The sequence below is a fragment of the Lissotriton helveticus genome, chromosome 7, assembly GCF_964261635.1.
Source record: "Lissotriton helveticus chromosome 7, aLisHel1.1, whole genome shotgun sequence".
NCBI lineage: Eukaryota > Metazoa > Chordata > Amphibia > Caudata > Salamandridae > Lissotriton > Lissotriton helveticus.
The window spans coordinates 1,962,410,701-1,962,428,432 of NC_136068.1; the positions used below are offsets into that span (position 1 = coordinate 1,962,410,701).

The 17,732-nt window shown below is 45.6% G+C and overlaps 1 long non-coding RNA gene across 1 annotated transcript; it reads left to right on the plus strand.

The window, feature by feature from the left end:
• The first annotated feature begins 3,691 nt into the window (after positions 1 to 3,691).
• LOC144767914 (uncharacterized) lies at positions 3,692 to 5,739 on the plus strand. Its single transcript, XR_013598384.1, has 3 exons — positions 3,692 to 3,736; positions 5,453 to 5,562; positions 5,670 to 5,739. It is a non-coding gene; the product is annotated as an uncharacterized LOC144767914 (long non-coding RNA).
• Positions 5,740 to 17,732: the final 11,993 nt, after the last annotated feature.

The following is a 17,732-nucleotide window of genomic DNA, read 5'->3' on the forward strand; positions in this document are numbered from 1 at the left end:
ATCCAGTCCCAAATTGTGGGGGATTGATGTATATAAGGCTTGTACATCAATTGTGCATAAAAGCATGTCATTAGTCAATTGTGATTTATGGTTCTCCAAAATGGTAAGAAAGTGCGTGGTATCCTTTATATAAGTTGTCATTGATTGTACTAATGGTTGTAAATGTTTGTCGATATAATGTCCAATAGGTTCATGGATGGAATTTATTGTTGAAACAATGAGCCTGCAAGGTGGGTGCGTCGGGTGTTTATGCACCTTGGGTAGCATCTATATGTAAGGTGTGGATGGGTTGATTTTGATGAGATATTGTTTCTCTTTTTGTCCAATAACTCCCAGTTCCACAGTTTTGTCAATAAGATTTGCCAATATTTCCATGAATTGTTTGGTGGGATTTTGATCCACTTTGTAATAGGTGTTACTGTCATTCACATGTTAGTTAACTCGCTCTTTATAAAATTCAACGTCCATGATCACAAGAGCTCCTCCCTTATCCGCTTGGCGGATAGTAATTTCAGAGTTGTTAGCTAAATTCTTGAGAATATTTTGCTCAGTTTTAGATAAGTTACTGATTTTAGGTTTTGGTTGTTTGTAAACTTTTTCAACTTCTTTGTGGATGATTTTTTCAAAGACGTCAAGCACCTTATGGCTTACTGGAGGAATGTATTTGCTTTTACTCCTAAGACCCATCAGCGTGTCTTTGGGTGGTTCTTCAGTGATTGGGATAACATTTGAGAAGAAGTGTCGTAACCGTAATGCCCTCATGAATTTGTATATGCAGATTTGTGTGTCTAGTAAATTGGAATGAAAGGTAGACACAAAGGAAGTTCCTTTTTGTAATACGTTCATTTCCGCATGTGAGAGTACTTTTTTTGATAAGTTGATCACTAGGGTTTTTGACTCCTGGTGTTTTTGGCTATTGCATCCTCTGTTGTTGGACCTTTTGCCCCTCCTGGTTCGTCTGTTGGTTTTTGGCCTCTCTCTAAAAAAGCAATCCCAGTGTTATCACTCCCACCAGATGTGGTTGGTTTCTCTTGAGATGGTATCGTGGAAGTTGTTGATTTGCGTCGTGAATGTTGTTTTCTATATTGTGAATCATCAGATGATGAAGTTTCATCGGAAGGTCTCCCTGAATTTGGTTTTTGTTGTCTTCTTCTGGCATATATCTCAGCCCAACTGTAAACTTCTCCTAGCTTGTAGTCAAGCGTATCTGTTGTATGCTACATAGAGACTCTGGTAGCCATGCTGGTAGTTTCAAGTCTTCTTTATTGTCTCCATGTCAGTATATTAACAATCTTAGTCCAGCCAGCTCTAAATGGGTACAAGTCCTGTACCAGCCATGCACCAGCCCCACCAGGAGCAGCCTGCCTAGCTGCTCAGCCCATCTCCAACTGTCATCCACACATCCACTCAGGCACCCAGGCATTCCACGCATCACGGTCACACCAACATTCTAATACCATCTCTCACTCTGGCTGAGCAGCTAGGAGGACCTAGGCTGATTACACATACGTGCAATACTCAGGATATAACAGTATCCCTTTCCTTTACAAACAAAACAACAATAGCAAATAAAGGAATAAAACTACACACAGGTAAGCAGTAAAATTCATAACTCCGGAATGCAACATAAAGAAAGACATCTCAGAAGAATGAACAATACAGATCCAGAAAAGATGGAAAAAATGCAACAACAATATACATGTGCAACAATATCCTCCATCCTCCCCCCATAGAAATTGTAAAACAATAAGAAGCGTAGGGCCCGATTCACAGAATGAACTTAAGACTAAATCCTAAACTTACTATTATTTGGTATTCACAGAATGCACTTACTACTTTCGGGATTCACAGAGTGAACTTACTACTTTCGGGATTAACAGAATAAACTTACTACTTTCGGTATTCACAGAATAGATTTAAGACTACTAACTCTAAGTCCGAACTCGGGCCGTAAATTCTGGCCCGGAGGCGGAGCTTCCGGCTTAGGGGCGGAGCTTGCGGCCCGGAGGTGGAGCTTCTGGCCCGGAGGCGGAGCTTGCAGTCTGGAGGCGGAGCTTCTGGCGCAGAGGTGGGGATTTTAGCCATGCTGAAATCTCCACCTCTGGCCTGCAAGCTCCGATTCCGGGCCGGAAGCTCCGCCTTTGGGCCGCAAGCTCCGCCTCCGGGCTGGAAGCTCCGCCTACGGGGCGGAATTTACGGCCCGAGTTCGGACTTAGAGTTAGTAGTCTTAAATCTATTCTGTGAATACCGGAAGTAGTACATTTATTCTGTGAATCCCGAAAGTAGTAAGTTCACTCTGTGAATCCCGAAAGTAGTAAGTGCATTCTGTGAATACCAAATAGTAGTAAGTTTAGGATTTAGTCTTAAGTTCATTCTGTGAATCGGGCCCGTAGTGTTGAGAAACAAGAACAAGAATCAATATGATACTATGCGTAAAACACTGTACTGTAAAATCAAAGATAAAATACACAGCAAGACCTATCCCAAGTAGAAGGGAACTTGTACAATATGGGACAGAGACCCATGACCCTGTGTGAGGGGCTAGCACCCAAAACACACAACCTAGTTGTACAATTGTACTGCGCGCAACTGTAAGTGGGGTGTATACCCGGGTTGTACATTAGTACTGCGCACAACTGACAATGGGATAAGAACCCATATATTAACCCTGAGTAAAGGTTAAACCAAAAGTTTTTATATGGGTACAGACCCAAGACCCAAACCTCATATGGAGGTCACTAACTGGGACTCAAACCCAACTCAATTCCATGAAAAGGATCATCTGTGATGAGCCTATACACAAGCCCATCGCACATGTAGGAAAACCCCATGTCAAAAACCTATCCCACACCTAAGGAACAACTGTGATGCCACCCACCAAACACAAAGACGACCACATGGCTTACACTGCGTAAAACGGTGGCATATTTACTTGTGACATCACTACATGCTAAACAGAAAAATTGAATAATTCCTGAAACAAATCCACTAACATTAGAACTAGTGAACTGTGCCCCACGCCGGTGAGCGGTCTCTCACCCGAGTTGTGCAGCAACTCATAAATGCAAGAAATACAACACCACATAACATGCACTAGAACTTGTAAAGCAAGACATTGCAATAGTGCAAGCGTAAAGAATGTGTAACATACATTAAACTGTAAAGAGATAAAAGATAACAGGACACTGCTGATCTAAACATAGCATGAGCTCCAACAATCTCATAGACTGGTTCTGTTCTTTTCTAGGTTCCCTGTAATACTTCCCCGAACCACTGTTATACTTCACAGATCCACTAGATGGCAGAATAACCTTTTGCAGAACATTGAAAAACAATGGATGTAGAAAAGTCACCGTATCTGAAATGACAGAAGAATCCCACGACGTGAAGAAAAACGAGTTGAAGCGAGTTGGTCATCATGCCTCTCTCAAACTTATCTGCGCACCCCCTAGAAAGCTGACACATTCACAATGATGAGGTAATTAGACTTGTGGATGACGGTACTATTTAGCTGCTGTTCTCTATAACGTCGCGTACCCTCCGTAGGCAACAGAAGGTCGCAACTAAACCCTAAATGGCGGCACGTACAATGACATCATTCCGGGTGGCTCACAGTAGCTGCGTGCACCAAAACGCCAGTGAGCAGCGCAGCAGATGATGCGTCACAATAGATTATCGGGAAAATGCAGCCCGAAGATGTCGCCAGAGAGAACTCGGGTCCAAGGCACACACGAAGGTGAGCGCGAGCAACGACATATTTAAACTTTGAAATCGGCAGTTTGAAGAGGTAAGAAAAACGAAATTACCAAAAGCATTGCTCAAGCTCACACATAGTTAAAAATAAATATAGTGAAAAACACAACATTTCCTTCACGCTTTCCCTTATTTTTGCACGAGCGATAAAACTGTCAAAGTCAAAACATTTTCTTCACGCTCTCACTCATCTTTGCTCGAGCGAAAATAACTTTTAAAGTCAATTTCTCAGCCTCTCACCTGTTTGACGTTTTGTAGCTCGGCTGTTAATTAGTCGAGCAAACATTGCCCAGTTCCTTGTAGATTAATTTACAAACGGACAGAAAGAGAGCAGCACTTTTGATTAAAAAAAAACGTTCTTCTCTTCTAGTGTGCACACGTAGAGAATACTGCTAAAATTGTAAATAGATCAGAGTCAAACAAATGTGAGTTAGACATAACTCATAGCTTCCATCATCCATAGCTTGAAATGCTTACAACAGATAAACCGTTTTTCATGGTCATACCAGTATCCACTTTGAAAAATGACCATGTCTGTGCTAAAAAAGGCACGAAGCTTAACGCCAAAGCACTCCTTGCTTCACAGAGTTAGTCCATAACTCAAATCTTGTTCAGCCGCAGGCGCTCCTTACTACACAGAGTTAAACATAACTCTAATCTTGACCAGCCACAGTTCTCTTGTGCAGTGGATACATCCATACTGCAGGGTAAAAGTCTCTACAATCATACCCAAACTGCAAACAGGCCATACCTGTGGAGAAGTCCATGGAGCAAGTTCAGGTTGGTGGGAGGGCCGTCCGATGGCTTGGACACTGGTGGGGCTGGCTTGCCTGTTGCTCCATTGTCCATCATGTATTATTGCTTAGTTTTCTTGTGGTTTCACTGGTTACTGTATTCCCTTAATAGTCTCTTGGTCTCTTGGTTACTGTACTGTGCTTAAACACGCTTGAGTCCAGGTCCGCTCGTCGCCAAATAAAATGTTGATTCCTAAATAGAGACTCTGGTAGCCATGTTGGTAGTTTCATGTCTTCTTTATTGTCTCCATGTCAGTATATTAACAATCTTAGTCCAGCCAGCTCTAAATGGGTACAAGTCATGTACCAGCCATGCACCAGCCCCACCAGGAGCAGCCTGCCTAGCTGCTCAGCCCATCTCCAACTGTCATCCACACATCCACTCAGGCACCCGGGCATTCCACGCATCACAGTCACACCAACATTCTAATACCATCTCTCACTCTGGCTGAGCAGCTAGGAGGACCTAGGCTGATTACACATAAGTGCAATACTCAGGATATAACAGTATCCCTTTTAAATTTCCTGATTTTGCGGTCATTAATATCTTTGGTGCACGATTCCAGTTGTTTGTTAATGTCATTTAGCATATCCTCCATTTCCTCCTTATTTAACATTCCATCGAGTTCATCCTTGAGTTGTTGAGTTTCTGTTGTTAGATCCTTAATAAGTTTAGCCAATTCCTCAATAATTAAAAGAATCAGATCGAGTGAACATTTGTTGAGTATTGCTTGCCATCGTTGTGTAAATTTTGGATTATATTTGCGAAGTGTTGACTTGAGCGAGATGTGCAACCCTCGAGGGATTCTTTGTACTTTATGATACTTTATGAGAGTGCTTGCATGTAGTTTTTGGTTGACTATTTTCTTGGATAAGTAGAGTAATTGTTTGATGTTACTTGACAGGAACTTCCGGGTTAAATACGGCAGTTTTGCGGGTTCTGCTCACCCGCACCATCATTTAGAACTTTCAGGATACCGATGGCATCTTTACTTTGAAGTCCGTTACCTTTACGGTAAGCTTTTCCAAAATAAACGAGGGCGAACAGAAGCAACACGCTATGTGTGTGCCATACCGGTTTACATACCACAAACCAACCTTCTGTTCTACATTGTGTTTTAGGAAAACGACTTGACCAACTTTTAAAAAAAGTACTCTGCAAGCGTTAAGCTGGTTACTGACATCGATACGTACGTTTTTTAACCGGCAATTTAAGATTTCTTACGCTCGAACCACTGTAGCTCTGAATTGCGGTTAAGCATGTATTACAGGTCATTTACATATCCTGTTAGCGGCTATCATTGAAACTCTGTTAGACGACGTGACAATTCAGGTATTAAAATTAATGTACCGTTTGTTTTTACACAACTAACGCACAGAAACGTATTAAGGTTGACTGTGCCACATGACTGGTTTACTCACTAATATGCCCTTCACGTATACATCTAAGTAAAAATAAAATGTTGACTCATGGGTCCACTGAGATTGTGCTTGAAATGTACACATCATATCAGGAAGGGATATAAGGTACTCTAAGAGAGAGACTCGATTTAAAATGATTAAAAGTAATGTGTTTTGTATACTCGTGTTCAAATGATTGTATTGTGGTTCTGAAAATCTGGATTCGTATAATCGTTCTGGACTCGAAAATTAAAACTTCGTCGAAACATGACGAATTTGGTATCAAAAGACCGAGAATGATGAGTACATCATGTACATGTATTTTCAGCATATTCGAGTGACGATTTCACCTCGAAATCGTCATTTACATTCTGAACCCTTGGCTCCCAGTTATATGTTGCCCTTTACATAGGCCTTAATCCAGTTGAATTTGATTCCACAAGGACACATACTCCTTAATCGACTTTTCCCTGACCTCAGTACAAGTTGGAACCATTGCCCCAGGCCGAACTCGTTAGGTCAGTTCCCTCCCACTGGCCGTAGCGAGATAGCATCTAGGCTCAACAAACCATAAAACCATTTCAGCGCGCACACCTGCCATATCTCGCTCACATCTATCTCCACTTTTTTGCTTCACTTACTTTATGATGGGGAGGTGCCCGTTTTTATTAGGGGTCCAGTGATATCTGATGAAATGTTGGGCCTTGCCAAATGATTTGTTGTCGGCAGCACGAAGTGAAATATGGACATGTCATCATGACTCTGCTTTTTCTTTGTACTGGAAACATGTTAACTATTTACTTTACAACCAAGAATGTTTTGCCTGAGGCCCAAAAGTGTGTATAAGAAGAGAAGCCGGACTTTGAAAAAGTGTGCAGTCTCCTGAGAACATACCCGTATTGTACTTCTAGGACACCTGTTACCTTGGTTGCAGCCAATAAACTAATATTTGACTTCACCTAGAAGACTCTGAGTTTCTGTAGGTCTGGATCAGGAAGAACCCGAGGTCTCTGGGTGTTGATTCCCTGGCACCGCTGGGTTACCGGTTCTGTGCCGGTTCTTAAAAACCCAGTACCTCAGTATTACAGTTGTGTTTTTCCTCAACAGAATATAATGCCCCTGAAGAAGGGCACACTGCCCGAAATGCATTGGGCGTTTGATTTTGATTTATAAAGATGATTATAACATTGAAGAATTTATGATTTACTCACAAATGAAACTCTTTGAATACAACTTTATTGAAAGGAATTAAACGCAGTCCTAAGGAACAATTGTTCTGAGTGCTCAATGAGGACGCCGTTCCCTGCAGGAATAGCACTATCGTTAGTTGTTACTTGATTCCTATGACCCAGAAGGGAGATCTCATTTAGCACCAACATACATCTTATTTACAAGATTCAAACTTTTATTACACTGATACGAGTGCAAGGATTCTGTCATCACAGTGTTCACTTCCAGGTATACCCCAGGAGTAGTGAGACATGTTTCATCAGTTCTGACGAGAAAGGTTGGCCATTATCTGAGTAAATGACACGGGGCAGCCCATATCGAGGGAAGAATTCTCTCACCAACTGTTTTTCTGTTGTTGATGCAGTATAGTCTGGGACTGGGTATGCCTCTGTCCACCTGGTCAGAGCACACACGACCACTAAGACATATTTATGTCCCTTGCATCGATCCATTTGGATGTAATTCATCTGGAGGACTTCGAAGGGGTGGTCCGGTGGGTGGAACCCACCTTGCTCAACGGGTGTGCCCTTGCCGGGGTTGTACTGAGAACATATCATGCAGGTCTTAGTTTGTTGTTTAGCTGCTGCTCTAAGGTGTCTGTTGTGCCATATATCTTTGATGCTTTCTATCATACCCTTTTCGCCCAGGTGCGCTGGCCCATGTATCGTGTTGATAATGACCTGGACCATCGCATCTGGTAGGAACCACACAGCTCTCTCCGGAGTCATCCACCCATGTTCCGTCTGCACCCCTCCTTTCTCTTTCCACTCCTGTAATTCAGCTTTGGTTACATGTTTCTGGATATTCTGTACTTCTTGGAAAGGGTCTCCGACCACGAGCACCCTATTTCCCTGTAATGCCGTCAGTTCTGTCCGAGCTGTTGTTATTGCTGTCAAATCAGCGAACTCATTTCCTTTTGAAATGTCATCTGTCCCTTTAGTGTGTACTTTGCTTTTGATCACTGATATCTGTTTGGGTAAGTGTATGGCTTTGAGTAACTGTGTAATGAGTTCGGCGTGCTGGATCTTGGATCCATGGGAGGTGAGGAACCCTTGTTCCTTCCATAGAGTGGCAAAGTTGTGCACTACTCCAAATGCATATTGTGAATCAGTGTTCACATTAATGGTCATGTCTTTTCCTAGATGACAGGCACGGATAAGCGCTACTAACTCGGCAGCCTGGGCTGACAACGCTATGATCTTATGTGACTCGAGGACAGTGGATCCGGTTGTCACTGCATAGCCAGCCGCCAATTCTCCTGTTGTAAGGCGCATGCAAGAGCCGTCCACAAATAATGTTTTGTCAGGGTTGGGTAGGGGCGTGTCTCTAAGGTCTTGTCTTGGTTTCGTTGTTAGTTCAACCTCACTAATGCAGTCATGAATGTTCGTTTGGGCGTCATAAATGGGTAGCAACGTTGCAGGGTTTAGAATGTTACACCTACGTATTGTTATATGGGGCTGAAATAGTGTCATCTCATAACCTGTCAATCTTGCTACAGTAAGGTGTTGTGTTTGAGTTCTGTTGAGAAGTAGTTCCACCGAATGGGGGACTTGCACTGTTAATGGATGTCCTAGGACTATGGTGTCACTCTGGCATATTGCTTGTGCTGTAGCTGCTACAGATTTCAAGCATGCTGGAAGAGCCTGTGTAACTGGGTCCAAGGTACTTGAGAAATAGGCACAAGGTCTATGTTTGCCTCTCTGATCTTGTGTTAATACCGATAGGGCTGTACCATCTCTGTCTTTAACGAAGAGTGTGAACATTTTCAAATAATCGGGTGTGGCCAACACTGGAGTCTGGCAGAGGGCTTGTTTAAGTGTCTGAAAAGCTTGTTCATGTTCCTTAAGCCAGGGAAGCTGCGGATGTTGTGCCGCTTCGGACGTTGTTAACTGTACAAGGGGTTTGGCTATGAGGGCGAATTGAGGGATCCACTGTCTGCAGTATGAGGTGAGTCCCATGAAAGCTCTGACTTGTTTTTGGGTTTGGGGTCTTGTCATGGCGGTAATGAGTTTGATGCGTTCAGGGGTTAGTTGCCTACCCTCCTTTGACAGCAAGTGCCCTAGGTATGCCACTTGCTGCAAACAGAATTGTTATATAGAGGGGGAAACTTTGTGTCCATTATCAGCAAGGAAATGGAGAAGTCAGGGATGCATTACAGCACTGTTTCTCTGATCTCGCTGTAATAAGTATGTCATCTACATATTGCAAGAGGGCAGTCTCAGGGGGCATGTGAACTGTGTCCAGTTGTCTTTTCAATGCTTGACTATATATACTGGGACTCTCAGTGAAAAATTGTGGTGCTCTCGTGAATTGGAAGCTTCGACCTTGGAGGGAAAAGCCGAAAAGGTATTGGCTATCTGGGTGTATTGGGATGCTGAAGAAGGCATTTTTTAAATCTATCACCGTGAACCAGGAAGCCTCTGAGTCAACGGCAGTGAGCAGGGTGGAAATGTCGGGGACCCCAGGGTGTTGGAGAATGATGCATTCATTAAGTTTTCGCAAGTCAACTACCAATCTGTACACAGGTGGGGTATCAGGGGTTGTTTTCTTGTGAACAGGAAGAACGGGGGAGTTGCAGATGTTGAATTGGGTTTCCTTGAGCACCCCCGATCGGATAAGATCCTCTACTATTCGCAATAGGGCTGTCTCTGCCGTGGGTGGTATTCGGTATTGTTTAAGACGTGGCAGGGCAGCTCCTTCCTTCACAGTGACTCTATGTGGTGGAATGGTCATGCATCCTACATCTGTCGAGTCTTGTGCCCATAAATATGATGGTAATGATATTAGTCTATTGTCTAGTTCTCTTGAGGTGTAATGACCCTTAAAGTCTCGCAAGAAAAGTCGTACATCATGGGGAGAACAGACAATTACCGCTCCTCGTTCTTTCAATTGATTTATTCCTAATACATTTTCAGGACATGATTCAGTGAGCACTAAGTCTGTGACAGTGGTGAGTGGACCTAAGGTCAGGGGTATACGTTGCGATGTTTTGTTAACTATTGGTTGACCTGAGAAACCCAGAGATATATTCTGTCTACCCGAGAGAGGTACCTCCGGAATTTGTTGATGACTAACTGTTGTCCTACTCGCACCGGTGTCTAATAAGAACATTCGCTCTTCCCCTAGTAACGAGACGTCTACATAGGGACCCTTCTGATCTACTGGAATGGGTATTAGGGGTCGAGTTTTTCCTCTCTCTGGGCCTCTTCATGAAAACTCGGGGTATGAGTCTGTACTGAATTCAGTTCCAATGTACATTTGTGGTGTTAGTGAAGGTTTACCAGTGGGAGGTCCCTGTTCCGTTCCTGCGTCGCCCTGTTGGGGTGGGTAAGAACGGGGTTTTCTCTTTCCTGTGGCTAAGTTGTGTTTCAGGACAGGACATTCACGCACATAGTGACCGGGCCGCTTGCAGTAATTGCAACAGCCCTTGTCTGGACCTCCTTCCTTTTTTGTAGCCACAGAGGGCGTGGGCACTGTCTGGGCCATGAGGGTCTTCATTTTTGTGTCCTTCATTCTATGTTTCTCTTGTTTGCTCTCTTCACGTATCCTATTCTGATGGTACTGTAACATTTGTAGCATTTGAGAAGCAGTATTTGCCTGCCAAGTGCTTTCTACTTTAAGTACTCTATTTTCCACTTGGGGTAGTGCATTCTCTACTAGCTTAGAGATGAAGAATTTCATGTACGAATCGCTAGCGGGTGTGAGTCCGCTGGTGGCGGTAAAGCATTTCTCTAACCTGGTATACTAGTCCCCCACATCCTCATCTATTTTTTGCTTACAGGCTGAAATAGCACCCCTGTCTTCTCTCTTTGTGGCCAATAATTGAGGGAGAACAGCCATTATTGCATCGGGCAACAATTTAACTTTATTGCCCAGCGGTTGTCCCGGGGCTCGGGTGTCGTCCTCTGTTGCAAGTTCGGCCCATTTTATTACATGTGTTCCTGTGGAAAATTAGTGCGTTTTGGTGAACATTATCTGCGCCATCTTGCCTCTTCCCCTGATGCCACACTTTTGTCGTGCGCGCCCGCCATTTTAAGATGCCCCGATCAGAACCAACCCTTTTGCATGCCGCTGGCCCCTGACATAGCCCTTTGCCTTCGCTAAGCCTGCCCGCTGACCACCCCCCTGCTTGCACCTGCCTGGAGTCATAAACCCCTCTTCGGCGCTGCTCTGCCCCCGGCCCTCATCCTGTTCCCAGCGCGACACCTCCCTGCTTTCCTTTCATGATCTCCGGCCCTTAGATGCAAACCCCCTTTTTTCCCCGTGTGCCCGTTTTGTCCTCCCCGTTCCCAAGCCGACACCCAGCTCTGCCGATACCACCCTCGCCCCTCCCCGTACAATAGAAAGCTTCCCCCCATCAAAGAAATCCCCGGGTTGATCAAAGCCCCCACCCCATGAGATCCAATCAAACCCCCCACATTCTGTGACTCGGCGGATTATCCAGCTGCGCGATGCTCATCACCTGTTGTGATTAGGGTGGGGATTTCAACTGTAAATGTGTGTGGGAACGGGCCCCAAAGGGGGATTCCGGGTATGTCTTTCCGTATATCAAAGCTTTGTCACATATATGTAAACTGCAATAAAACCATAAAACACTGTATATAAGGGGCCAGGCCTCAAACGTAAGTTAGAGCACCTCTGAACGATACCTTCTGTCCGTTTCGTTGTGTTCTCCTCCGGAGAGAATAAAAGCCTTGTTTCCTGCCTTCCAGTCTCCAGCGCCTGCCTCTTCATTGATTTTAATAACTAGAGGGTCACAGAGGCAATACCGCCGGGCAAATATCGATTGTCCCCGACCCGATTGAAACTGTTTTTACAATTGGCGCCCAACGTGGGGCCCATCAGCGACTCGTGGATCCAGTGGGAGAGGTCCCGACGACAGAGTGAACGACTGCAACGATCGGGAGAGCTCTTGCCCAATAGACCCTCGTCTGGCAGCCGATCATCCGAACTTCACTAGTTCCGAACAGACCTCTCTCGAGTGATCTACGGTCCTGACTGGGAACCATCAGGAGTGCCGTGAGAAATACGAGAAAAAGAGGACGATCGGGCGCTGGATTCGGAAGACAAGAAACTGTCCACATGGTCCGGGTAAGGTCGTGTTGCCACGACAAATTGCGAAAGAATTTGTTTTGATTGATTGTCAAAAAATACTAGTATTGCCTTGTTTATTTTTATTTAGAGATTCACTGTCTGCAAACGGAGAAGCAACAGGCTCTCTCTCCCTTTGCAAGCAGTGGAGGATAAGTAGGGTAGCAGCCGTGCTTGTTCTTTTTCTCCCCCACTCAATAATTGCTTGAAACTGAACTGTTGTTCACAAACTATTGTTTCCTGGAGATTCTCTGTCTGCAAGCAGGGAAGAGACCATCCTTTTTGCAGATAGTGAAAAGGGTAGGTGACGCAGATCTTTGCGGTCCTACTCATTCTCCCCATTGTTATTTTGTTGGTCTATTAGTTTTTTTGGGATCCATGAGGTATTCACTGCCTGCAAACAACGTAGAATAGAAATATTCTGTCTAGTCTTTGCACCTAGTGATAAGATAGGCAGTGCTGACTTTTTAGTCCCTCGTTACGAGCCGTCATGTCTGTCTTCTCCCCATTGATAAATAGCCTGTTTAGCCCGGACCGGGTGTTAGAGGTGGACCATATGGCTCCACTAGAAGGCACCCCTAATAAGGACATGTTCATAAACTATGGGTTAGTTACCATAGCTTATAATAAATTATGGCACAGGTATACCGAAGATAGCCAAGACAAACAGTGGCCACTGGCAGGATCCTTCGACCTTGATAAAATAGAAACGTTAGAAATAGCCCTTCGAAATAATAAGACGACGCCAATTATGCTCGACAGTCTCGGTATGTGGCGCAGAGAGGCTACGAAACGACAGAGAAAAGACGAGGATAAACCAAGTAGGGAAATATACCGACAGGACAACCCCAGGACACCGCTACCCACAACTTACCCCCCGACACTATACCAAGGACGACCAGACTTAGGGTCAGACCAATGCGCTTTTTGTAGGTATGTCGGACACTGGAAAGCCCAATGCCCGACTCTACTGAGCGTGAGTAGGAGCAGAGGACCGACAGGAACGACAGACCGACAGTACGAGAAAAGGCGCGAGACAGAGAAGAACCCGACTTACATAGACAGGCCAGACAGAACCACCACGTTTGATTATGCCCGATGGCACAGATTTCGCCAGGAAAATCTCAGCGGCATGATCAAGTTCTCCTAGGTCGGGCAATGTCAAGACGGGAACCCAGCCTCGTTTAAAAACTTACAGACGGAAAGAGATAATTATGACCAATAACTGTTTTTATATTTGTCTTGGGTCTTTGTATGTCGTACTTGTACTGTCCCCCGTCTGAGTTCGTGTGTATGTAATGTACAAATCTGCGTCATCCCTTTTACACGTGTTTCCGTGTTACTCGACCCCTGTTAGCAGAAACTTAGCATAAAAGCAACCTGGAAAGAAAGAAATGATAAAACAAAATCCGTAGAACATTAATAAACTTGAACTTTTAATTTAACACAACAAACAAGGAATAATAACGATAAACTGTAGAAAATGAAAGTCAAACAGAACATTCGCCCCCCCCCCATTCTGGAACCTTCCAAAATAGGGTAGGGTTACGGCTACGCCCAACCAACGGCAACCCATATAAGGCGAGCCCCACCGCCAACTCTTGGTCAGGAAATCTTAACGTATGGGGGAGCCGGAGAAGAGGCGGGAGCCCGCAGCCTGGGCATTTGCAGGTAGTCCCGCCACATGTCTCTTTGGCCGGCCGCAACGGGCCTGGAAAGACTAAGGTAGTCCCGCCACATGTCAAGAGGAGAGCGAGGCACCTCTTCCTTTTCTCTTCCGTCACGGCCGCAGCAGTCCTGGACGGCGGGATGTCCTGCACGTACCTCCACAGCAATTTGTCCAAGTTGGGCTGGGAGGGAGAGGCGACGCGGACGAGCCTCTCCCACCTCCACCGGTAGGAGGTTTCCCAGCCCCCAGCCCGGCGCCGAACACCCCCAGTCAGGCGATGGTGCCCATACTTCCACAGCACCGGACACACCATGGTGGCACCCCAGTACTTGCGCAGCACCGAACACACAATGGTGGCACCCCAGTATTTGCGCAGCACCGAACGTACAATGGTGACGCTTGGGAAACACCGGATGTGGAGAGGCCTTCATGCAGGGCGATGAAAAGGAGCGGCATGGAGTGCACCGGGAGAAGGAGACGATGTGAACGAGCCTCCCTCGCCCCCCCCCCCCGGTGGGGGCATCACAGCTGCACCCCAGCTGAACGTCCCGCTCTCACAAAACAGGGACCTCTTCCCTTCACTCCAAAGGGTCTCTTCCATTCTTGCAAACTCGACGAGAGTGGCCCCTGTAGGGCCTCAAAATGGCGTCTGGATCCGCTGGAAGGCGGGCCCCGGCCACTAGAGTAACTTTGGCCAGCCATACAACTCGAACATTTGTCCCATGGAGCACGAGCCCCCATCTCCGACAGCATCTCCGCAGCCTTGAAGATCATGCAAAGGTCCCCGGCGGAGCCTTCGGCCTTAGCAGGTTTCCGGTAAGGGACGGCTGCTTCGATCGCCAACGAAACAAACATGACATTGCCACACCTTCTGTTAGCGTGAATTCTAGAACTGCCGAAAAGGACTCTGGTCCAAACTGCCAGTAATGGAAACATTTCCCCCTGATGCTGCTTCCGGACTGTGCCGGCCCCGCCCAAAATGGCGCTGGTATCAATCGGAACTTACGAACACCTCGTGGTGTTCCTTCGCACTAATATAAACTTGATGTTCTGAGATTTTTGTGATCCTTTGTACACTTGGCTAGAAAAGACAAGGAGAGCTCACTCGACGAACTGTATGAAAAGATCCCCGTTACAAACGTTGATTACGAATATACAATGTATTATATTTTTATAACTGATATAAACCTCATTTACGATACATGCGTACGGTATGTATATAGGAAATCTGATTACAACTGTTATGATTATGTTTCTAAATTATGAAAATATATGCCCCCGAACCCCCAGCCAATTAATAGACGTTTTAGTCTCTCACAAATGAATGAATAAAACTTTCCGATGTTTTTTACTGTCGCAAACGACGCCCCCCCACTGTACGCACTTTAGCCATTGCCACGACCGACCAAATACGACCACACCCTCCTAATCCATATGCTGAAATGAATTTGCAAATTAAAGTCTTTTAAACTATGGACGGGTATTGCATGTTTTATTTTAAAACAATATGGGATGGGTAGGAAAGTTCTTTTTCTGTGCACCCTACTCTGCTCTCTCTTTAAGGTTAAAGGAAGATGGTTGCCCGGCCTTGGAGGACGGATCGGATCGACAACCCGACGCTCCGCATTAAAAGTACGCGACTGACTCATGAACTCTCGCGTAGAGGAAGACCGTGACTTCCAAGGATGGGTAAAACGAATGGTGTAAATGAGGGAATGTAAAAGGAGGGTGAAATGAAATAATGTAAATATTGTAAAGTACAACGTTCCGAAGTAGCAGGGACCCAAGAACCGAAGAACTTTAGAACGCCACGGCGTCGAAAGAGGTTTAAGGATCCCGATAGTAAGATATATCCTTTGACTAGATACCTCGCACTAGGCACCTCTGGTTTCCTTTTTATATTTCCCCGCACACGCCCTACATGAACACACTACCCCCCCTCGACTCCGAAAACCATATCTCCGGGGACCCTGCCCCAAGGAGGAAAAGACGAGTAAGAGGTAAGTAAAGGACTTATGAATCCATGTATTTGAATGCGCGCGAATGCTGTCTCCCCCACCCCCCCCTCTTTTCCTCCCTCTGCAGGTTACGTCAGAAATTACAGCCGAGGTGTGGCGAAGATCTGAGACCTTGCCATGTCCAAATACACGAAACGGACTAGCGCCGCAGGGTAGTGCCCAAGCACGCCTGCAAACTACTCACGTATCGAGCAAGCCCGAAAAATTAGCGCAACCTGATAAAAAGTGACCACCCTTAAACCAGACCGGAAGAATGAACCCATGTCACGTATGATGCGAAACTGTGAGGGAATGTGTGTGTGTGTGTGACTGAAGCATTGATCCAACTGGTCAAAGGACCGAGAATGCGAGAAAGTGCGACAAAATGGTACCTCCTTTTTTCTTCTTTCCTTTTCCCAAAGCACGTCCCCTCTACCCTGTCTAATGCTCAAACTGCATGATTACAAGATTCTAACGTGGACTCGTGAATACCCTTTACTGTGTAATGCACTAAATAGCCTTTCTTGAATGCACTGCCGCCCTCTCCGTTGCACGTGCACTATTTAGCCTGCCGTTGCACACTCTCTCTCTCTCTCTCTCTCTCTCTCTCTCTCTCTCTCTCTCTCTCTCTCTCTCTCTCTCTCTCTCTCTCTCTCTCTCTCTCTCTCTCTCTCTCTCTCTCCCTTTTTGCACTACCACTCTCCCGAGTGGTTAGCCCCGAAATTGGCAGATCGCCACCCCTAGCACACCACCTAATTGGCTTCAAATACCGTCAGTATTTGCACAAACATTTGTCTTTAATGCAATCACCCTGAGGCCGCGTCATTACCTCTCCTTTTCCGCTAGAAGTCAATAAACCCAGGTTGGGCCGTAAGGGAAAGGACAGGTAAGACAACAGAGGTTCCCTAATCTGGCCCGAAATAAGGGAACTACATGTCAACGGCTCCTATAGTATAAAACAAGGACCTCAGAATACGCGACCCTCCCCTCCCCGAATCGTCGAAATACCGAAACCAGAAAAACGATCACCCCCGTTGCCTCCCCTGTCTATGTCCCTGGTTGTCTCCCATAAAACCCCTGTCCTTCCTAGTTAAGTAACCGGGCTGTAAAAGGCTACGTAGGACCCAGAATGATGTTTTACAAGGTTAACAGACTAGACCAAGGTAAAGAAATCATCAAAATGAACCCCGCGGTAGTTGAAAAACAGGATGCACCGATAAAAAGGAAATGTTTAGCCATGTTCGTCTCTCAGCAAAATACCTGTGTAGTACCATGTTGACGACTCACTGTACCCTTTTGTAAATATGAAACTCTAGAGAACGGCATATCTTTGCCAGATTTGTCCCCCGAAGGTGGGTTACCATCAGATGAACCGTCATGCCTGTAATAAATGATTATGAAGGAAGGTCATAGTAAATCCAGCGGGTCCGCCACCGGTCATTCATATGCCGGTTGTGAACGTTAAAAATAACGGACATTTTCATTCTTTGCCTGGAGCTGGGAGAGAAATAGACTTTTTTGATTATCTTCATCCGAAAATTTTCTAAAAAACTGTCTTTTCAAACTTGTTTAAGGGTACTGCTGTTGGAGGAGAGAAGGACCGGATGTGGGAGCACGAGGCCCGACTGCAGACTAAGGGACACCTGCGACATTAGCCAAGGCGAGACCACGACTGAAAAGAGCTGCAGGACGAGGCACTGTTTTCGACAGCATGAAAAGAAAGGGTCGACCTGATGCCCCTGCTCGACGTCCAGTGCCTGTCGACAAGTCCCCGCTCTCCGAATTCCGTCACACGCC